We start from the raw sequence: 23,771 nt of genomic DNA, 5'->3' as shown, positions 1-23,771 counted from the left end.
GTGAACATGGTTCCTTCTCTCCTTTTGTTCTCACAACAACCCTGTGAGGTAGGTTAGACAAAGAGAAAGTGACTGGCCAAAGGTCACCCAGGAAGCTTCATGGCTAAGCAGGATTTTAACCTGGATCTTCCAGGTCTAACACCAGACCCATTATACCATTTTGGCTCCATAGATTCATTTATGAGGGTCTGAAATTGAATATAACAGGGGTGGCCAAACTGTGGCTTGGGAGCTAGATATGGCTGTTTGACATATAATGTGCAACTCTCAGAAATATGTTGCCTGAGCTCTTTTTTGCATCACAATTAATATAAAGGGCAAATAAGTAATGTTCAAGCTTTAGAATTATCTACCACGTTTAAACGGAGAGTCCGCTGGATTAAAACATAATTTTAATGTTTATAGTGAGTAAATATATTTAAGAATGTAAATGCTTCTTAAAATTTTGCAGCTCTCAAAAATCTCTTTTGCACCTCTCAAGCATCTGAAGATTATTGTATGTGGCTCTTATATTAAGCATGTTTGACCACTCCTAGAATGTAGTTTTGCCCAAGCGGAAAGTTTGGCATGCAATGCATCTGTTCCCAGAGTATAACCTGGAGACATCTAATGCAGGCAGATTGGCCACTGTGTAGCCTGTTGCATCTCACTAGCGCTGTATCAAATTGTGAGAATTTTAATTCCAGGCACACTCTCGGCAACAATAAAAAGTTGGTCGGGTGACTGGGCCTTTCGTCTCTTTCCAATTGAGTTCACATCTCCATTTTCAGCATGGAACCCACGGGTATGAGATCAGGAATTTTCCTGGGCCCCATGATAGGAAAAAGGCTCATTGCCCCAACAGCACTGCTTTTCTTCCTGTGCATGGAGCTCCTAGAGGTCAGGCAGGAAATGGAAGAGAATTCTGTTCCTCCTCCAGATTAATGGAGACAGTTAAGGGTAGCTATTCCCCAAATCCTGGAGCCAACACTATTGCCCCTCATTGTCAGACAATACCTGATTTGAACCTACTTTTTGATGTCATTCCTTCAACCCTTGCTTTTCTTGCAAAAGCTCCTATCTATCTATGTTCCTTTCCTGGTCTTCTTACTTTACCCACAAATGTCTGAAATTGCTACCCCCTTCCATTGTGATGACCACAAAACAGCAATGGAGCAGGCACTCAGCTTGCTTTAGATCCCCTTGGACCGAACTGGAGAAGCGGCAGGCTCCTTCCAAAGGATCTATGATCCTCCACATTCCCGGATGTGCTGGGGTAAAAGGGCTATCCTGGCTGCACCGCACCCTGTATATATTCATCTAAGTAGCCAATGCCTTCTACAGTACTATGGGGCTCACACACAGTATATTCACTATGTTCTGGCTCCTGAAACACAGCCCAGATTCCAGGCTGCATCCCTTTGCTTGCCTGCTACATACCTGCATTTGGAGCCCTGCCAGGAGAGAGCCTTATGGGGCCCTGTTAGGAAAGCGCAACAGGTTTGGGAACCTGAATGTGTAATCAGGATTCCAAGAACCAAGTCCTCAAGGTGATGCCAAGCATGCACGCATGCTTCCCACAGCATCTGCTGCTCTATTCCATGCTAGATTCTGGTATTGTTCTCTGGAAAGTCTGATTTTCATGCACTCGTAGATTCCACAGACAAATTATGCAAACAGTGGAATCACTAGGGTTTGCATCACCCCGTATGGGAGGCCAGTGCATCACCCCCATGATGGGCCTCCTCCCATGCAGAGGGCAGGGCAACACCCCATTGTCCCACCACGCTGATTTTTTTGGCTATAACTTTTGATATAGACTCGAGATATTCCAATGTAGTTTGTTTCATTGCATTCTGCATGAAATTACACCTTGAATGATATATAACATGATGGTATCATTCAAAAATGACAAGATTTTTAAAAATTTTGACCAGGACTGATGTCACCCCTCCATGCATGTCACCTGTTGCAGCCCGCATCTCCGTGTCCCCCTAGCAACACCACTGTACGTGGATGTCAGTTTTCCTGCCTCCGTATACTTGCTGTCATGGAATAGAAAAGAGACGCCTGAGGGGGGACATGACTGAGACATACAAAATTATGCAGGGGATGGACAGAGTGGATAGGAAGATGCTTTTTACAATCTCACATAATACCAGAACCAGGGGACATCCACTAAAATTGAGTGTTGGGAGGGTTAGGACAGACAAAAGAAAATATATCTTTACTCAGCATGTGGTCGGTCTGTAGAACTCCTTGCCACAGGATGTGGTGACGGCATCTGGCCTGGACGCCTTTAAAAAGGGATTAGACAAGTTTCTGGAGGAAAAATCCATTACGGGTTACAAGCCATGATGTGTATGCGCAACCTCCTGATTTTAGAAATGGGCTATGTCAGAATGCCAGCTGCAAGGGAGGGCACCAGGATGAGGTCTCTTGTTATCTGGTGTGCTCCCTGGGGCATTTGGTGGGCCGCTGTGAGATACAGGAAGCTGGACTAGATGGGCCTATGGCCTGATCCAATGGGGCTGTTCTTATGTTCTTAGGGTTGCGTAATGCTGAGAGGTTGCAAGAGCCACTCCCTTTTCTTTCCGCTGGGTCCCTCTCTCTCCAAATTGTACACATTATTTTCTAGGAAGCCTTTGTAACAAACCTGTAAGCAAGGCCTTGCTGCTGGTAGGAGCAGGACAGCATAATTGCCCAGTGTTATGTCCACGTGGTCCTCAAGCAGAGCACTGACCCTTTCTTGGCAGCTGCTAACCCCTTGCCTCGCAGTTAATACAGCAGCAGCGACTGCACAGTGGAGGGTAACAAGAGAAGGTCAGGGCTGGAGCACGGAGGAACATGGGATTCTGCAAATTTGCAGGGAGGCTGGACAGGAGGGTGAAAGAGTGCAGGGGCCAATTACACCCTCGGATCACCAAGGATTATGAAAACAAAGGGTGGCCTCTTGTGATTTATGACTCTGTCACACCCAAAGGCAGCCTGCCCAATTTCTTCCCTGAGTAGGAGTTAAACCGGCAGAGTGTTCGGTCTCACCTAATCCCCATCACTGGCACCGCACCGTCCTAGGCTTTCAGCGTTGTGAGAAAAGGGTAATTCTACCAACTCAGTCTGGATAACTGAAGAGAGGCAGCTTACCTGAGAAGAGTGCCGCTACCAGACATCAACAGCTTCTGCTACTCTGAATTGTCACTGTGCTTACCTTCCATATTTATAAGCTCTACACAGAATTGTCACTAATGACACTTCTTGCATGGTCAGTTGACCTCTTCCATTTTTCCCCCATTATACCTGAGTGTGACGCACCAAGCCAGGGTGGTGTAGTGGTTCTGGATTTGGATTTAGACCTGGAAGATCCAAATTCCACTTAGCCAAAAACTTCCTGGGTGACATGGGCCAGTCATTTTTTTCTTGGCTTCACCTACTTTACAGGGTTCTTGTGAGGACAAAAAGAGGAAAGGAACCATATACACCAGTCTGAGCAACTGGAAGAAGGGCAATATAAAAAAGTGATATAAATAAACATAGGATGACAGTTCATGCATCTGACAATGTATTGTATTGGCAACCTTCAGTCTCCAAAGACTATGGTATCGCGCTTTGAAAGGTGGTTCTGGCACAGCGTCTAGTGTGGCTGAAAAGGCCAATCCGGGAGTGACAATCCCTTCCACACCGGGAGCAAGTGCAGTCTGTCCCTGGTCTGTCTCCCTGGCTATGGGCCTTCCTTCTTTGCCTCTTTGCCTCAGACTGTTGGCAAAGTGTCTCTTCAAACTGGGAAAGGCCATGCTGCACAGCCTGCCTCCAAGCGGGCCGCTCAGACATCTGACAATGTATCCTGCAGTTTACAAAGCATATGTCCAAAACGGTTGTTAGTCTTTAAGGTACTACAAGATTCTTTGTTGCTGAAAATCATTTTATCTCTGCATAGTTATCCCAACTGTTCCTGCTCTATTTAATGTCACGTTGCTGTAGGTTCATCTCCAGGTCCAGCGATTTTTGAACTTCATGCCAGGACATACTACTGCATGTTACAAGAGGGGCTGGAGATCGCCCGAAAAAATTAAGTCACCAAGGACGCAATCCGAACCAACTTTCCAGCACTGACTTAGCCGCAATGCCGCCCCCAAGGTAAAGCAACAAACATGTCCTTAGCTTGAGGAGGCCCCCTTGACTACCTCCCCACCGCAAAATGCAGTGCACACCACATTGGTACAGCTGTGTCAGTGCTGAAAAGTTGGTTAGGATTGTGCCCCAAGTCTTATAGCCCTTGCAGTGGGAGGTCCCATAGAGCATTGCTTGCTCCCCTATCAATATGTGAGCAGAGACCTCATGTCCAGGGAGTGAATAAGGACTCAACAGGGGTCTCTGCCAGTGTACAGTTGTCAAATGTAGAGGAATCCCAGAAACTTTCCCATGGTTGAGAAAATTCATTCCCAACCCTGAGCTGACTCTGCAGGAAAGCACACAGTGCTAAGAAGCCATGTATCTATATTTTCTCAAGTTGTGAGGACACTTTCTTGGCAACAATTGGAAGGCTGTAGCTTCATAGCAAAGCATACACCTTCCAGTAAGAAGACTCTAGGTTCAACCTCCAGTTTGTCCAGGTACACCTTGGAAAGATTAATGCCTGAAACCCAAGAGGGACAGTGTAGACACTATTGAGCTAGATGGGGAAATTGTCTGATTCAGCAGAACCAGGGCTGGTGTACCCATGAGGTAAACTGAATGTCACCACAGGCAGCAGATTGGTGTTTGGGGGGGTGCCCCTTGCTGTGCACCTATTTGCCTCACTGCCCCTCCTTCTCCTTCCACTCCCTGGCTTGAAAAGGAAGAGGGGTTCAGAGAGGCAGAAGGGGAAGGGAGTGCTGCTCTACACCAGGGGTGCCCAAACCCTGGCCCTGGGGCCACTTGTGGCCTTTGAGGACTCTCAATGCGGCCCTCAGGGAGCCCCAGTCTCCAATGAGCCTCTGGCCCTCCGGAGATTTGTTGGAGCCCACACTGGCCCGACGCAGCTGCTCTTAGCGTGAGAGCAACTGTTTGACCTCTTGCGTGAGCTGTGGGATGTGGGCTCCTGCCACTGCTTGCAGTTTATATGTGATGCAGCAGAGGCAGCAAAGGAAAGGCCGGCCTTGCTTTGTACAAGGCCTTTTATAGGCCTTGAGCTATTGCAAGACCTTCATTCATTCATATAAGTTCATCTTTAATATATTCATTAATGTAAACTTATGTAAATTTATTCAAATTTTAAATGTAAATTAATTCTTTTTTTCCCTGGCCCCCGACACAGTGTCAGAGAGATGATGTGGCCCTCCTGCCAAAAACTTTGGACACCCCTGCTCTAGACCATTGGAGAGTGGGAGGAGCAAAGGGTGGCACATCATCAGGTAAAGGGGCAGAATTTGGCATGCTGTCTCAGGTGTCAAGAGCTCTTGGGTTGGCCCTAAATGGAAGACAGACCCATTGTTTTGAGAGCCCACCCTGAAAGTATATGTTGCTTTTCGAATGTAGGAGCGAAATGTGTCCTTCCCATTCTAGTCTGGAAGAATATTACCCCTTGTACCAAACATTTGAGAAATGCTGACCAGGTGCATATAAGGACTTGAACTGGAAAGGCCTCTGGGCAAGACTTGATCTGCATGCGCACCTCCTGGCCCTGGAATGCCACTGCCATCTCCCATAGCCTCTAGTGCCACTAATATAGCTCTGGACATGTCCTGATTATGCTTTTTTGGACAGCTAATCTACATATTCCTCTTTGGGCCCAGAGAACAATGACCCAAGGAAGATGGCCCTTAAGGTCACCCTGTTCAAGGAGTGATCACAGACTCCAGTGCCCTCTGCCCCTTAGTTTAGCTCTGAATCTCAATGGCTCTGGACTGACACTCCTCATTCCCAGCACTCTTATCTTCTTGGGGAGATGGGATGGGATTATTGCTGGATCCTCAGGGCAAATATGGAGCCAGCAGAGCTATGAAACTGACTCAAGCCTTGGCTTGCAGGAGATCCTAATCAGGATTAACTCTGGGCCATTTCATTGCATTGAGACCAGGCTCACACACCTTCTAACTTTTAATGAAGAAAACAGAGAGACTCTTGGATATATAGGTAATGCTCTTACAAAGTTCACTGCCTTAATCCCCTTCAAGTACACATTACTAAGGGCTAAAATTACCACCCATTGTATGCTGCATTCATTCCCTCTACATATGAATACAGGAAGTAATATCTCACAGTAAGATCTCACACTAATCCAGCCTAGTCTTGCCTTCTCTGCCTGGCTCTGCAATGTCTCCAGCACAGTAACTTTCTTCAGGTGCTACTACCTGTAGTCAGCAAGGCTTGCACCTGTGACTTTGTACACATTCCCACATCTGTGATTCTTCCCCAGTAATGTGCAATAGTTTGTCCTGCACTGGCATCTGAAACAGGTGGGTTAATAACCTGACTCAAACAGGTTTCCCTGTTTCAAAGTGTGCCAGTGTTTCAGGGAATATTTATTATCGCAGTGAACCAGGCTGCAATTTTTATAGAACAGCTGCTGGTCACATTCACCCAAAGTGACCATCAGAATTGGGGATTAGGCCCAGTAACACATTTTAAAGAAAGAAAGAAAGAAAGAAAGAAAGAAAGAAAGAAAGAAAGAAAGAAAGAAAGAAAGAAAGAAAGAAAGAAAGAAAGAAAGAAAGTTTCGCAACAATTTGGAGTGAGTGAGTGAGTGCCAAATCCTAGCCAACTTTCCAGTTCTGGTGCCATTCTGCGGTAGGGAGACATTGAGTGCCAGCGAGTGCCATCCTGCGGTAGGGAGACAGTCACACAGGCCTCCTCCAGGTAAGGAATTCTCTACCCCCAGAGGCACATAAATCTTCTTCTTTGCCAATATATTGATGCCAACAGAAGACCTTCCTTGATTGACAAGACTTTGATTTAACTGCTGCTCATTGATACCTTTGTTTAGTTATTGGTTCTGCTGGGGTTTCAAAGAAACATATCTGCATTTTTTTTTTTTTTTGCAGCCCTGTGAACCCTGGTCACTTTTCTCTTAAGGGGCAGGGCAAGAGGGAGGCAGCGACGCAATCCCCAGGATCGAATCGCTAAGGGGGCTGCAGGGACTGGGATGCAGTCCCAAGCACCTGCAGGGCTCCCCAGCCTTCTAAAAGTGAAAGTCGAGCGATTGCACTCCACTTCTGTTTTTGTGGAGGTAGAGCACGATCGCTCCATTTTCATAAGAACATAAGAAGAGCCCCACTGGATCAGGTTAAAGGCCCATCTAGTTCAGCTTCCTGTATCTCACAGTGGCCCACCAAATGCTTCAGGGAGTACATGACAACAGTCATAACCTGCATCCTGGTGCCCTCCCCTACATCTGGCAATCAGAGGCAGCCTGCCTCTAAAACCAAGAGCTTGCACATACCTACTATGACTTGTAACCCATAATGAACTTTTCCTCCAGAAATTTGTCCAATCCCCTCTAAAAGGCATCCAGGCAAGATGCCATCACTACTTCCTGGGGCAAAGAGTTCCACAGACTAATTACACGCTGGATAAAGAAATATTTTCTTCTGTCTGTCCTAACTCTCCCAACACTCAACTTTCATGGATGTCCCCTGGTTCTGGTGTTATGTGAGAGTGTAAAGAGCATCTCTCTATCCACTCTGTCCATCCCCTGCATAATTTTGTATGTCTCAATCATGTCCCCCATCAGGTGCCTCTTTTCTAGACTGAAAAGCCCCAAATGCTGTAGCCTTTCCTCGTAAGGGAGGTGACCCAGCCCAGTAATCATTTTAGTTGCTCTCTTTTGCACCATTTCCATTTCCACTATATCCTTTTTGAGATGTGGCGACCAGAACTGGACGCAATACTCCAGGTGTGGCCTTACCATCGATTTGTATAATGGTATTACAGTATTAGCCGTCTTATTCTCAATGCCTTTTCTAATGATCCCAAGCATGGAATTAGCCTTCTTCACTGCCGCCGCACATTGGGTCAACACTTTCATTGAACTGTCCACCAACACCCCAAGATCTCTCTCCTGATCTGTCACAGACAGCTCAGAACCCATTAGCCCAGTGGTTCTCACACATTTAGCACCGGGATCCGCTTTTTAGAATGAGAATCTTGTCAGGACCCACCAGAAGTGATGTCATGACCAGACATGACATCATCAAGCAGGAAAATTTTTAACAATCTTAGGCTGCAATCCTACCCACACTTACCCAGGAGTAAATCCCAATGACTACCACTGTTAAAAGAATATACATGGTAGCTTGTTAAAAGTACAGGTCTGTAACATTTCCCAAATGCAGTCACATACCATGGGAGCATCAAGTCTAATATATTAAAAATAAAATATTGAAATGAATGGGGACCCACCTGAAATTGGTTCGCTACCCACTCAGTGGGTCCTGATCCACAGTTTGAGAAACACTGTAAAGTTTTGATTCTTTGCCCCAGCGTGCATGACTTTACACTTACTTACATTGAAATGCATCTGCCATTTTGCCGCCCATTCTCCCAGTTTAGAGAGATTCTTTTGGAGCTCTTCACAACAGAGAGCCCTGCAGACGCTTTCGCAGGGTTCCCTATCAAAAGGTATGGCCAATTAACCAGAAAACTTTTTATTTAGCAGTATTTATTTACTTAATTAAATTTGATTTCATCTTGGGGGGGGGGGCTACAGAATCTTCTTTGACCCCAGGGAGCAGAGGCCTTAGCTATGCCACTCCTCTATATATTATTTTACTTCTAAATTGTTCACAGAAGAGTTCCCTTTTATGCTGTACTTCATTGGCATAGATGGCTACAACCCCAAGGCATTTGTAGCAAACATTTAAATGTTCCTAAGCTCTGGGAGCCAGCCAAACAAGCTTGCCTGCAATCCTTGCTCTCTGGTTTGCTGTTTTTCCTTGGATTCTTCTCTTCTCCACCCTTCCAATATCGTTGACCACTGTCCCATCCTGAGATGTTGGGAGGCTCTTCCAGGGATCCCAGCAACTGCTGCCCAGCCCTCTGCACACTGTTATTACCTATTAGTCACCATTAGTCACCCATAGTCACCATTCAAGATGAAAGCTACATTGTGGTTGGAACAATCCTTAGGAAGAGAAGGTCAGTGCCTGTAATAGTTTGAAAATCACTGAGTGATTAAAGTAGAGACTAAGATGAGTTAACAGAGGATCGATACCATAATCATATTGACTCAGTCATTCTGCAGAACCAGCCAAGGCAATCAAAATTCTGCACCAAGAAAAACAGAATGCTACAATCTAAATAAATCATGTAAATTGAACCTATTTATATTCTTTCTTATTTTATACAATGTATTCTGCTTTTTAAAAAAGTATTTTGTGCAATTTAATCTGGGTTTAGTAGTGATTGGGAGGAACCAGAAGCTCTATGGAATACTGAAGCTCAGCTCTTGATCACTGAAAGTCTTCTGGCCAAATCCTATCCAATTTTCCAGTGCCAATGCAGCTGTGCCAATGGGTTGTACACTGCATCCTGTGGTGGAGAGGCAGTCATAGAGGCCTCCTCAAGGCATGGGAACATTTGTTCCCTTACCTCGGGGCTGCATTGCGGCTGCACCGGTGCTGGAAAGTTGAATAGGATTGGGCCGTTAGTCAGCCACCTCTCTGTCTAGTGAGGTTTAAGCAGGTTTTGCTTACATTTTGAAATGTATTTTTGCAGCCATAAAGACTAGAAGCTTGCTTTTTATGTATGGAAGGGAAGATTCTCCAGAAGGATGAATTCTGATACTGCACCTTATACTTTTTTCTACATCCTACAGAATTACACTAACCAGGTTTGCAGCCTTGCCCTAGCTGCAGTGGTTTTGAAAATTCCAAACAACCTGTACCTGAACCATTACTTCAATTCTGCAACCTGAGTGAATGATGCAAATTAAGCATATTGGCATATATCCTTCACTTAGTCTGACTCTGCTTGCAGATGATAGGGCTTCTTTTAAAAAAATCAAGACAATCTTTCTAGCATAGGAGACCAAAGGCCAAAGCGACTCTCTCTGTTGCTAGCATTCATCTATGGAAAGAATGGGGACCAAAACAAATGGAACTCATTTGCTTCCCTTTTGCTGCAAAATGAATGTGCTGGGGTCTGAGTAGTATGAATGGATTTCATTTTAGGGGAACCCTGTTTGTACCTCTTTACATTTAAAAAAATCCTCATTTTTGGTTGGCAACCTTCAGTCTCGAAAGACTATGGTAGAAGCCTGCAGCACGCCGTATTCACAGGCAATCTCCCATCCAAGTATTAACCAGGCCTGATGCTGCTTAGCTTCTGAGATCAGACAATATCAGGCACCTGCAGGGTAACAGTTGTTGCGTTATCACTTAGTGGCAGGAACTCATCTGCACTGCTGCCTCCTCTCACTGGAAATTCCCCCTCCCCTTATGTTTTGGGATGCAGCATCAGCCTGGGGCATTTGGGCAGTAGCATAGGCAGAGGGGGGATAGTGTGGTAAGTACAGCAGGTGCTGCAACACACCATGTAAATGGCCTCTCCCATTCACCAGCAGAGCCATTCAAGGCAGTGACAGCAATGCACAGATGCTCAAGCGCCTGTGTGTTGCTGCCCGGAATGGCTCTGAGGACAGTTGGGAGGGGCCACTTACATGGTGCATTGTGGAATCTGCTGTGCAGTACTTACCATGCCACCGTCCCCCATGTCTCGCTACTGCATATGGGTAAAGTATGGCCATCACCAGCAGTTCACATTGAAGGCAGCTTCAATTTGAAGTGACTACCTCTCCTAACACAGGTGGTGGGGGATACGATTTGTAAAACGAAGACTTTTTTGATGAATGGAGAAGTAAAACAGATGAATCTTGAAGTGACCAGGGTAGGGAAACAAATAAAATGGGAGCCTGGAAATGAACAGCAGTCCTCAGATAAAAAAGTGTAGATTGCACACACCCGTATAGCTCATTCTCCTTGCTTTCTCATCTCAGCGATGTTTTCTTTTCAGTCTCAGACTGACGCAGTTTGGTTTCACGTGGAACTTGTTTTGCCAAAGAGAAAAAAAAAATTCTGCTTGGCCTTGGGCCTAAACTCCTTTCTCCAAGGTACAGATTGGCCTGTACACCTGAGTAAGCCACTGTCTCTCCCAGCTGCACGTTTGCTCTCCCACAGCAGATTGACTCCCATCATTCAAAGGCAAAAGGATTCTCTTTCCGATCCAGTTAGTGTCTGCCAGTTAGTGTCCACTTTAAAAATGGCTCACGCACTAGAGGAAAAGGAAGGGAAAGGGGGAAAAAAGCAGCCTGTCTGCACAGGGGACAGATAAGCAGAACAGTGATTACATCAACATGGTTTGTTTAACTTAAGGAGTAGCGAGTTGTGAAATTGGCTCTCACACCTTGACAGCTCATGCAATAGTGCAGTGGAGCATTCTTTATTTTTCACATCCTGAGTCTGGGGGGGGATTGTTTGCAAGGCTGGAAATACGTCACAAACTGCACAATATGCAATGCAGGATGTGATGTACAACTCTGGGAACATCCTGAGAAACAGAACACTGTCATCATGGACCAACTTCCTATACAGGCAGCTGAGTAGCCAGTGCTTTCCACAATGCCAGGAATGGGTTGCAGTCACACATAGCGAATTAACTTTGCACTGCCCCCTTTAGCCTGGCTCAAACTCCAGGCTCCAGCCCCTATCTTGCCTGCTGCAGGTCTGGGACTAAACCCTTGCCAGGAATCTGTAACTTCTGAAAAGAGCAGGTGGGAGGAAATGATGAACATTCTCATTTATGATAGTGACTAAACATAAAGGTTGACTCAGTCTGCCATAATTTTTTTCTATAGGTGTTTTTGTGCCTTCAAAGCTGTTTCCACAGGATGGAGTGACAAAATTTTGTTGATTTCTATCTGCATTAAAATAGAGATGATCCAAGATCTCCTGATGCCCAAGGAAGCATGCCAAATGTTGCCCTCCTTACTTGATGATGTGCCAGCCTCTGCTTCTTCTACTCTTCAATGTTCTAGCTCAGCTCTCCACATGACCTCTTCCACTCTGTCTCTCTCTTCATTTTCCTATCCAGGGAGTGGAAGGAAGAGAATGGGCAGCAGAGATAAGTCAGTGGGCAGAGATGGGCCAACCTAATCATGCACTATGGTTTTCTGCTAAGTGGTAAGGAACTAGAAGGGGACTTGAACAGAAGCATCCAGAGAACAGATACCCAGTCTCTGCTCCCTAGTCTCTTATTCCCTCTCCCCCAATCACATTTTTATCAAGTCGTAGAAGGTGTAGCACAGCAGAGTACTGGATTTTCACAAGGAGTTCTCATTTACAGCCTGATCCTCAACTTGTTTACTGAGAAGCAGAACTCAAATTACAAGGAGGGGAGAGAAGGGGCCCCATCCCCCTTACCTTCCCCCACGGATTGGCTAAATGATTGGCTAAAGCTGAGAAGAGTTAGGAATAGGGCTTGTGGTTTTTTTTAAATTAAGGCCTCCCCCACCTTTTGTTCCATAAATCAAGCATTGTTGAGGGGCTACAATGTTTTGCTGATTCATTGATTAGATTGTTTTAAAGTGATTATTCTGATCAGCTTAAAAGGTGTCCCTGATTCAGATTCAGGTTGCCAGGTTTACAGCCCAATCCTGTCCAATGCTGGGGCAGCAGGGCAGCTGAGCCTACCCAGTATCCAGCATTAGATGTCAGCAAGTGGGAGGCCTCCTCAGAGTAAAGGAATACTTGTTCCCTTACCCTGTGTAGTGCCCCAGCCTGCTCAGTAGGGCTACTCAGATCTGCGCTAGCTATTTAGTAGCCTTATGTAGGGCTTATGATGCAGCGGAGACCTGCTTCACTGTCCCTGCCCCCTCCCAAGTCTGAACCGCTCCCTCCCCACTCCAAAATACCCTTCCCTTCCTCCAGAATGTCCTCTGGCTACCTTCCTACTTGATTGACTTAAGGAAGTGGCAAACACTCACTTGATTGATTTAATCAAGTGGCAAATACCATGCTGAGAAGTTGTATTCTCTGGGATTACAGGTTGAGCCTCATTATTCCTGTGGGTTCTATTCCAAGCACTCATGAGGATGGCAAAAAACTGCACTATAGCAAATCAATTTAAAAAACAAAGTTTCTTTGCTCCAGTGATTTAAAATCAGCCTTGCTGACCTTTGTGATGTAAGATAAGAGTCATTAAGAAGACAATCCATCAATCAGTCATCCTCCAAGAGCTTAGAAAGGCACTTCACTCAGCCCCTCCCTTCACCAATGCAAAGTGATCACCTCTCTTTCATGTGCTGGGGGGGTAAGGGATGGGTCGCATGGAGAGAGAATGATTGATGGATTGTCAGCCAGCTGCCCTCTCTGTCTCTCATTAAGGAGGCTATTGTTAAAGGACTGTTCAGTTTTTGAAACTGATTTTAAAGGGATGCAATTTTCCCCTTCTCCGGGGATCAGCACATTCCTTCTCATTTGCAGTGGCCATTCGTGTTGAGTCAAATTCGTGTATAAAAAATCCATGTATAAATAGGCTGGACCTGTACTTAGAATTGCAGTGGGATAGTCTCATGTTTCCTCTTTTCCAGTAAAACAATCATTCTTGTGGCACCTTAAAGGGCAACACATTTATTTTAGCACACATTGCACACAGTCCCCTTTATCAGAAGCATGAAGTCGATGACTTCAAGATGTCTTCATGCATCTGATGAAGTGGTGTGCAGCCTATACAAGCTTATGCAACAATCAATGTGTTAAGTGCCAGTAGAATCTTTTTTGTTTTAGCTCTAGGTTCATATATATGCTTTGAAGCTGAGTGGCCTCTAGCAAATCACTGCATCTCAGCCTCATTTCCCCCACAGGCTAATTGTCAAGATAAAATGAGTACAGGAAATATACAGGAGTCTGGCCTGAACCATTGGGCTAGGTCAGGGAAAACAGCCTCAGATGCTAAATAAACAGGCTTCTGAAACCAGCCTATGACTAACTCAAGATGGGGCAAAACTGCTCTGGCAAAAGGACAAAATCAAGCAAGCAAACCAAACACTTCCATGTGGAACACAATGGGGAAAAAACTGGTGTCTTAACACAAGCTGATCCTCCAGCTACCAAAAGAACAGGCAACAAGGTTCTAGAGCAGGGGTGCCCAAACCCTGGCCCTGGGGCCACATGTGGCCTTCGAGGCTTCTCAATGCGGCCCTCAGGGAGCCCCCAGTCTCCAATGAGCCTCCGGCCCTCCAGAGATTTGTTGCAGCCCGCACTGGCCCAACACAACTGCTCTCAGCATGAAGGCAACTGTTTGACTTCTTTCAATGTGCTATGGGATGAGGGCTTCCTCCACTGCTTACTGTTTCATGTCTGTGATGCAGTAGTGGCAGCAAAGGAAGGGCCAGCCTTGCTTTGTGCAAGGCCTTTTATAGGCCTTGAGCTATTGCAAGCTATTGACCTGCATTCATTCATATAAGTTCATCTTTAATATATTCATTTATGTAAACTTATGTAAATTTATTCAAATTTTAAATGTAAATTAATTCTTTCTTTCCCCGGCCCCCGATGCAGTGTCAGAGAGATGATGTGGCCCTCCTGCCAAAAACTTTGGACACCCCTGTTCTAGAGCACTGGTTTTTAACCACTGTATGTGGCACACTGGTGTGCCGCGGATGGTCTGCAAGTGTGCCATGGGGGTTTGAGGAAGCTCATTTATTAATAGGGCAATTGGGGGATTTGAGCCCCCTACCAGCAGCATGGTGTGCTTTGTCAATGGTCAAAATACTGATGGTGTGCCTTGACAATTGTCAGCGTGCCATGAGATGAAAAAGATTGCAAATCGCTGTTCTAGAGGAAGCAAAGCAAAGATGAAGCGGTTCCTCTGACTGATTTAGTCGTTCCTTAGGGAAAAGAGTCTCTTGACTCAAAACACATTGGGTATTCATCCTTCTGCTCCAGTGAGGTTTGGGGAAAGGGACTACATACTGGAGTTAGAGCATGTGCTTGGTCTGCAGCAGAGATGTGCCATGATATTCTGTGCCGGTGAGGCACAGAAAGCCATGTGACCTGGAAGTGACGTAACACCTCCAGGTTACTAGGCCTCCGAACACAACCGGAATCTTGCCCGGAGCCTGGAGCCTTTCTGATGCCCGCAGAGGCTGCACATGGCCTCTGCAGGCTTCTGAAAGCCCCCTGGAGGTGTTCGAAAAGCACTTCTGATTCTCACAGAAAACCAGCAGTGCTTTTAAAACACCCCCGGGGGCTTTCTGAAGCCTGCAGAGGCCACATGTAGCCTCTGTGGACCTCACAAAGGCTTGTGGACACAACTGGAAAACATCTATCATGTCTGGAAACTCAGATCAAGGAGCTTGGGTGAGGCTCTGCCTCACTTACCTCCAATTACTGCACGTCCCTGGTTTGCCAGTTCCAAGTAAACCCCTGGCATATCTCCATGTAGACCTGAGAAACATCCCTGCCTGAAACCCATGGAGAGCCACTGCTAATCAGAAGAGGCAATGCCAACTGTCTGTCTAACGCAGCATAAGAAAATTGCATTAGTATTTTTCTTTTCATTACCTTCCCTGCCAATCATTAAATGCTAATTCATACAATACTGAAACAGCATGGTAGCTGACCCCAGTCCCACAGGCTTCCTCACAGTTGTGCTCTACGTTGTATTAAAAATATACTGAAGCCTGGATTACAAGGTGCCACAAAAACCCATGTGATCTGGGCTATCCATGTTATTAAGCTTTTGTATGTTGGGAAGAGGGTTTGGGGGTGGTTATCAAATCTACCCAGGGCAGGACCAAGACCTTCCAATCAGCCGCGGACCTCCACAGCCCTGTACCCAGAGCAAAGCTCTGCAATGGCGTCCCCTCCCACAGGATATTGCCGCCGCCCCCCCCCGGGGCAGAAATCCACCTCCCCTACTCACCAGAGGCTCACGGAGCCTCGTGTGACCTCCTCCCACACTGGGGAAATCTCTGTGAGGTTCCCCAGCTCTATAAACTTTGCTTCCAGCAAATCAGAAGCACGGTTTCCATCCCCATCGGGAGCCTCTGAGAGGCTTCTGCGGGGTCCCAGCGGCCAGCACCTGGGGCTTTTGCCCCATCCCTGTCTATGGCAGGCACACAATTGCTCCTGATGATTCAGGTGGCATGTCAAATGCTGCCCCCGTTACCCAATGATGTGCCAGCTTCTTCTCTTCCTGCTCCCCAATATTCTGGCTCAGTGCTCTCCTTCTCTCCACATTTTCTCTGTCCTCATCCTTTCCAATCTAGGAAGTCAAAAGAGGAGGAATGGAGGGAAGTAGGCAGACAAAGATGCATGCCTCCCACCAATCTGCTGCCCAAAGTGACTGCTTCAGTTGGCATCATTGATGGGCCGGCCCTGTGTCTACCGCAGAAACAAGAGAACTGGTCCATTGAGGGCTGGTCTTGTCATCTATGGACATCCTCCTGAAGTTTCACAAAGCCAGATAAGAACATGGTATATCATAACCCCCTTATTTGGGTAAGCATGCATGGCTTGCTAAGTAGATCAATCGAATGAATTTTAGTCAACAAATTGATTAGATCTATAATGTTTGCATATGAATAAGCAATGCTGTTAAAGGGAAAAAAATGAGGTAGACATTTTGCAGCAGGCAAATGGTGCGGCTGTTTGCTGAAAATAATCATTCTAGAGGCCAACCACAGCTTTGGGAAGCAATTGTCCACAGGACAACAGTTTGAATGGGAGAAGTTTATCTCCCCTCCTTATGCACTGTGATCCTGATCAGAATTGGGGAGGGGGAGGCAGCATTTCTCTTTTTAGGGAAAAGAAGTATCTTCTGGCTGCAAGCGTGCCTCTTAACAACTGTGCTGAAACAGATGAGTATTTCATGCAGAGTCCCTCATAGTTTCAGCTGCCAGGGCCGTGTCACTCAGTCCTTCCTTCAGTGGTGGACAGGAATTGATCAATGACAGAGAACAGTATACTGTTTGTACCTTTTGTACATCATTTTAAGAACTTTCACAATAGCCTATAGGAGAAAAATATTTCCAGCTGCAGGGCTGCTTGCTGTATGTCCTCTCAATTGGGCCTCTGTGAGTGCTGCCCAGCCCAGGCATCACTCCATCCAGCAGAAGGAAGATGGTGCATGGTTGGGGGATGGGGAAAGAGGACATAGTGGGTGCATGTAAATATAATGCCATTGGACTGGGCTCAGTAAGTTGATCAAAATGTGTTTATGAACTGTAGCATGGGGGCCTTGGTCTAGTTTGACCCTTAACCCAGCAATTATGCACATTTACCCAAGAGTAAACCATGCTGAGCACAATGGGAACTCCCCCCCCCCCTCAAGTAAACATGCATAGGACTGCTCTGCCATCTTTCAAGCATTTTCCCTGTTCTGAGTTTGCAGACAGACTTTGAAAGTCAAAGGCAGCAAGACGGGAGATTCTGGACCAGATCTCCCTGTGTCTTTTATTTTCTTCCAACTTAATTTCAGAGCAGTTACAGGAGCAAAGGGAGGACCAACAAGGGACTAGTGATTTAACACTCCCTCTCACACACCATTTCCAGGACTTAAATCCTTGACCCCTTTGAAGAGGGGGGGGACCAGATGGTGTTCCTATTGTATGCAGACTAACAGTCTAAATAAATAAAACACAGTTTTGTTGAACTCTGACCTCCAGGAGGCATGGTTGGGGGCTTTGGCTATCTTCAAGAGTTGCTCACTTCTGTTGAAGTGGTAGAAAAAAACCAGGGCTGCCATCTGGTCTTTGCTGTGATCATCCTGGTAGCCTGGGGTGGTGGTGAACCGTTTGCTCTGCCTGGTCCTGAGAGTGGGAAAAGTGACTGGCCCCGACACAGATGGAATTTTCCTCTTTCTGGTGCGCCAACCATCCAGGAGATAAACAAACAAAATCTGTAACAGTCTGACGGGAAACCACTCCTCTACCTTGCAATGGGTCATGTTTCATTGTTGCAAGTCTTCTGTTTCTCCAGGGGCACAAGTGCAGAAGGAGGGGAATCCAAAACAGGCATTTCTAACAACAACAACAAATAGGCAAGAACAGATGAGAGTGAATTACACTCTCTTAATTAAGCCAAGCATCTTATTCCCATCTAGGGTCAAATGCTGCCTGCTTGGCTGGTAGGCAGAGCAGCGCAGATTTGATAAGATGCAGATTGGGGGGGGGGGGTATCAAGAGAGGTAGGATGTTAGCATCCAAAATTTTGAATATTAATTTATTTAAATATGCACATGGTTATAATCAAACCAACTTCTCTTCCTCAGAAAGAAAAGACTGATAGATGATAAATCTCATATTACCATACTGAGAATTTTACTTTTTGAAAATGTGACAAATGGCATCATGTACAGAGAAGAACAAGAAGCATATGATGAAACTGGGGTCCATAACTATTGCATGTTAGGAGCCGAAACTCTGAACATGCAATGTTCTAGTCCTCAGTGCTGCAAGCAGAGGCAAAAGGAGGAAGACTTTATCACATGTCCTTAGGTCTTGAAAACTTGCATGTTTTGGATTTGCTTCTTCTAGTTCTGTTCCTCCATCTCTCCTTAGCTCCTCTTTCAATAGTCAGGGTGTATCATTGACAGTGAACATGTATGTATCTGTTTTATACCAAGTTAGCCACTTCATCCAGCCTATATTCTCTTCTCACTGCCAATGATGCCATCTCCAAGATCTCCTCCTCCCCACCCCCAAGACATTACCTAGGCTCCTGTAAAAGGAGGTGGTGGGAACTGAATGTATGTTCTACCACAGAGTTGTGCACTTGGATTGAATGTTGACCACCAGAGAATCTGATATTTAACTAGGCACCCCGGTCTCTTCTACACATCCATAAATATTTGGATTCACTCTTATACTGGGTTTGAGGACAAGTCTCCATCTTTGTACCCATTATTTAGAACAGGGGTGTCCAACGTTTTTGGCAGGAGGGCCACATTGTCTCTCTGACACTGTGTCAGGGCCTGGGGAAAAAAAGAATTAATTTACATTTAAAATTTGAATAAATTTACATAAATGAATATATTAAAGATGAACTTATATGAATGAATGCAGGTCAATAGCTTGCAATAGCTCAAGGTCTATAAAAGGCCTCGCACAAAGCAAATTTGAATTTGTATCTCTGCTGTATATACAGTGTATGTAGTTTTTATTAAAGACACTAGCAACACACCAGCTACTAGACATTTAAAAAAAAAGCTATGCTGGGGTGAATAGGGACAGATCTGCAGTCATTGTCCCCCCATTAAATCTAAGAATGTACCACTTCCAAAGGTGCCTTTTGCTAGCAGGAGTACTACCATGTGTATCACTGCATACTGTTAGTATCATAAGATGCTCAGCAGTGTTCAACAGTCATTCTAGAACTGCTGCTGTTCTGCTCACATAGGACCACCTCAAGGGGGAGAGTGGTATGAGCTGCTTTCATAACCCTGGAGCTATGGCTGAAACACAACTTGTTGGATCTTGCCAATTCATGAGCTCTAACAAGGTGTGGTCCTCCCAGCTTCCGCTTCCATGGTCTAAATCAACCCATGCTGAAGTGGCTTTTTGGAAAAGCCTTTTCCTGGAGGGTAAAGAAAAAGGCAGCTGTCAGGTGTGGTTACATCTTACATGGGCTTGTATATTACAAAGTTAGGCCCAGGAGCAGAATGCAAAAAGGAAAAAAAAAAAAGCATATGTTTTAAGCATACGTGGATATATTTTGCACTCCCAGTGAAGTTCCACACTTCTTTCCAGCCACTTGCTGGAACAGGTGTCATGTGGAAGAGAAAGTGGTGGTCAGGGTACACATTCTTTAATGTCCAAAACCTTATGAGAGAGTGGAGGAAGAGGGAACACTAGTCTGTACAGAGGCAGGGATGAAGAACAGGGTAGAAATGTGAGGAGACCTAGGCACCAATCCTATCCAATTTTCCAGGGTTTTTTGCAGCAAATATGTTGTTGGCACAGCTGCATCAGTACAGGAAAGTGGGAAAGGATTGGGACCCTAGTAGTAGTAGCAGCAGCAGGAAATTAGGACTATTGTAGACAAGGAAGGCATTGGGGTTGCAACTGGTGAGATTCTAGCACCCCAGGAAGGCCCACTGGCCTATTTCCAGAAGCCACTATCATTGGCTGACCTTCCCACTCTCTCAGGGCACCACAGGATTTTATCATTGGAGATCTTCCCTGTCCCCCTTCTCAACACAATGCCACACAGAGAGGATGCCAAATGGCATCTTACCAGAAGCCTCTCAGATAAACACACCTGGATCCAGCCTTAGTTGTGGTGGGGGCGGATTAATGGCCATAAGCCATCTTTGATGCATGTTTTGCAGGCTATAGAACTTTGGCCAGTCTCATCCTATACCATCCACTTGTGTAAACAAAACCTCAAGTGGGTGTTAAACTATGTGAAAAATCCTGCTGTTTGCGGATGTTCAGCACTTTCAGTAAAAAGTCAATACTTCAGAGCAAATGCGTCTAGACTCTGTGGAGCTTAACTCTTTATGATGCATTCAGAATTGCTGCTGAAATCTAAGCTGATTTTGGAAAGGGGCCATGCAGCCAAGTGGTAGAGCAGAAGCTCTGATTGCAAATTGTTCCAGGTTCTGTTCCTAGCACCACTGCCAATTAAAGGGCAAGGTAGCAGGTGATGGAAGAGACTATCTAGTAGCTGTACCAAGTAGATTGCCCTTGGCTAGGAAGCCCAATGGTCTATCACAGGGGTGTCCAAAGTTTTTGGCAGGAGGGCCACATCAGCTCTCTGACACTGTGTCGGGGGCCGGGGAAAAAGAGAATTAATTTACATTTAAAATTTGAATAAACTTACAAAAGTTTACATAAATGAATATATCAAAGATGAACTTATATGAATGAATGAAGGTTTTGCGATAGCTCAAGCCCTATAAAGGCCTTGCACAAAGCAAGACTGGCCTTTCCTTTGCTGCCGCTGCTGCATCACAGACATGAACCAGCAAGCAGAGGGAGGGAGCTCTCATCCCACAGCTCACATGAGAAGTCAAACAGTCGCCCTCACGCTGAGATCAGTTGCGTCAGCCCAGAGTGGGCTCCAACAAATCTCAGGAGGGCCAGAGGCTCATTGGAGACTGGGGGCTCCCTGAGGGCTACATTGAGAGGCCTCGAGGGCCACAAGTGTTCCCAGGGCCAGGGTTTGGGCACCCCTGGTCTATCACAATAAAATTCCACATGTTCATGTGAGCAGAAGTTGGCAACCAAAGTAATTCATCAGCAAAAACTATCTTCACAACAGCCCTGTAACAGGTTAGAAGCATCTCTAGATCACAGATTGGAAGGGTAGGACAACAGGGACTGAGAAACAGCTGCTTGTCTAAAGCCACCAAGTGACTTCTGGAAGAGATTTAAACTAGGAAGCTCATAGCTTCCATTCACAACTACTGTATCAAGGAAATTAAGATCTGGCCTTTCTAATCTTTCTAGATAGCCACTCACTTTTAGGCAGGGCAAGTGTGGTGAGGAGAAAAGCTCTAGGACCTCTCCTACAGCAAGGATAGTGACATCATTCAAATTGCTCGGCTGCTGCCCAACATTACTTTTCCAAAGACTTTTAGGCCAAGCAACAGCAAGGTCAGCAGCCAAACTTGAGAAGGTTGCCAAAGGGCATAAGCACCAGACTGCTCTGCCCTTAAACAGGAGGGAAGCAGTGTATGGATAGGTGGTGCAACTGGATCATGAACCCCAGGAGACTTGACTTCATATCATTGGATACAGAGCCAAGAGACAGATCTTCAAAGTATGGTATATGGAACTTCAGAGTATAAATTTAGATCAGCTAGCACTTGTTTTATATTTGGGATCTATATATGATTTGGATTCTTTATCATGCCACCATTCCATTTTTATACCATTCTTGCCAGGGCCAGCCTTAGGAGCTGTGGGGCCCAGTTGGAAACACTTTTGCGGGGCTCCCTCTAATTTTTTTAGCTCTTAGTTTGAATGGAGCCAGAGCAAGAAAGTGTTACTTCTGTACAGGTGGATAGGACTCCTGTACCTTTAGAGGTTGTGCAGAAAAGGCACCTGGGAGATCAGCTGGAGGGAGGGAGGGAGCACGCACTCAGCGCACAGTACTGCCCTGTCTACAGCAGCCAGCTCCGAAGCGAGACCGGTAGAGGATGGCACTGGGAGATGAGAGGGCAGGGAAAGAGCAAGGCATGCATACTGCCACCTGCATGGCATCAATGTTGGGCCAACTGGAAGCAGCAGTGGGTAGGAGCTGCTTCCTAAGTGACCCAATTTTAGGCCAACTGGAAGCAGTGGTGGGCAGAAGGGCAATGCGGGGCCCCCACCATGCACTGGGCCCAAATGGGCAGAATTACCCCAATTGCCTAAAAGCTGGCCCTGATTATCGCAACCCATTCCGAGAGTTTAGGATAAAACTATATTTTTAAATGAAGTACCCACTTCAAAGCAGAAATAAGAAGAAGGAGGACACGACACTCTAATGAGGAAATTTAAAGTAGTTTTTTTTGTTCACAGACTTAATGGCATATGGCTAGTCAAACTTCAAACACTTACTGCCACACCACTGAGGGAAAGTCATTTTAACATCTGAAAAGTATCAAGTATTTTATAATGTTTACCATTTATGCTGTCCACAAGGTAAGTTGGACTGGAAGACAGTGCCTTGCCCAATGCCACTCGAGGAGCAGGTGTTCAAATCTCTTCTATCCAGGCCATCACTCATCACTCCCCACTGTTTTTTCCCCCCAGAAACTGGTGGCTACCAGATTGCTACCAACTTGTAGGGCTGCAGCAATAACCAAGATGAGGACTCCTGCTTTGCTACAAGGTCTGGAGCACTGGAGAGGAGTCAGTAGCAGAGCATCTGCTTTGCAAACCGAATGTTCCAGGTTCAAATTCAGACAGCACCAGGCACAGAAAGACCCCTTTCTGAAGATTGAGACAATGGGTAGGCAATGTACTGACCTAAATGAGCCAACGGTCTGACTCAGTAAAAGGCAGCTTCCTTTCTAGTCCACTAGTCTTGGAAACCAGGACAGCTTTACCTTTTCCTTCTGAACTGAAAAACTTTTAATCCAATACAGCTGTCTGCAGCAGTGTGACCAGCAGACTGGAATATGCAGAAGTTTTAAGTCCTTTCCTGCCAACTAAGACTTTGCTGTGCCACTACTGATCTATGCTACCCCAACTGCCAGCAGGTAAAAATGACCAAGTTACCTTGCATCTCAAAAGCCAGTGGTGGGGAAAAACAGCTTCATACAGCAGGAGCACAAGCAGCCCTTTATGCAGAACTTGCCACACACTGTTAGCTTATAACATACAGTTTGGAAAGCAGCAAATGGAGAAGCTGAAAGGACTTTTCTCTTTGGATTGAAGCATGGCAACCAAAGCTGCTCTCAGTTCACTGAAATGCCCCCACAGCAGGCCAAAATATCCAGGGCTTTCTTTGCAATGCAACGTGCCTTTGTACTGCCGGTTCACCATCCCTCAGTCCTTTGGAGCATTGAGACAATTTGGCTCAGAAGCACAGCTCAGCCTGAAAGGGAAGCTTCTTTATTCAGAAATGAAACTCCCAACGCAAGGTCTTGACTTTCCCAGACCTCCAAAAGGTACAAATCAGAGGAAGTGCCATTTACGAGTTTGCTGTCTTTCTTCCGAAGATCTCTTTTCCCTCTCAAATCGTCAGGTCATAAAGAGCAAAGGCAAGAAAAAAAAATTCATGAGATTAGAACAGGAAGCTTGGGTGCGGGTGGCTGGGTGGGGTGGCGCTGCCTTTGAAGGCAGAGGCATTTGCTGGCGTCACTGACATAGGCCTGTGTGGGAT

This window comes from Tiliqua scincoides, chromosome 4 (genome assembly GCF_035046505.1).
Source record: "Tiliqua scincoides isolate rTilSci1 chromosome 4, rTilSci1.hap2, whole genome shotgun sequence".
NCBI classification, from domain to species: domain Eukaryota; kingdom Metazoa; phylum Chordata; class Lepidosauria; order Squamata; family Scincidae; genus Tiliqua; species Tiliqua scincoides.
Note: the sequence above shows the minus strand (reverse complement) of the source record.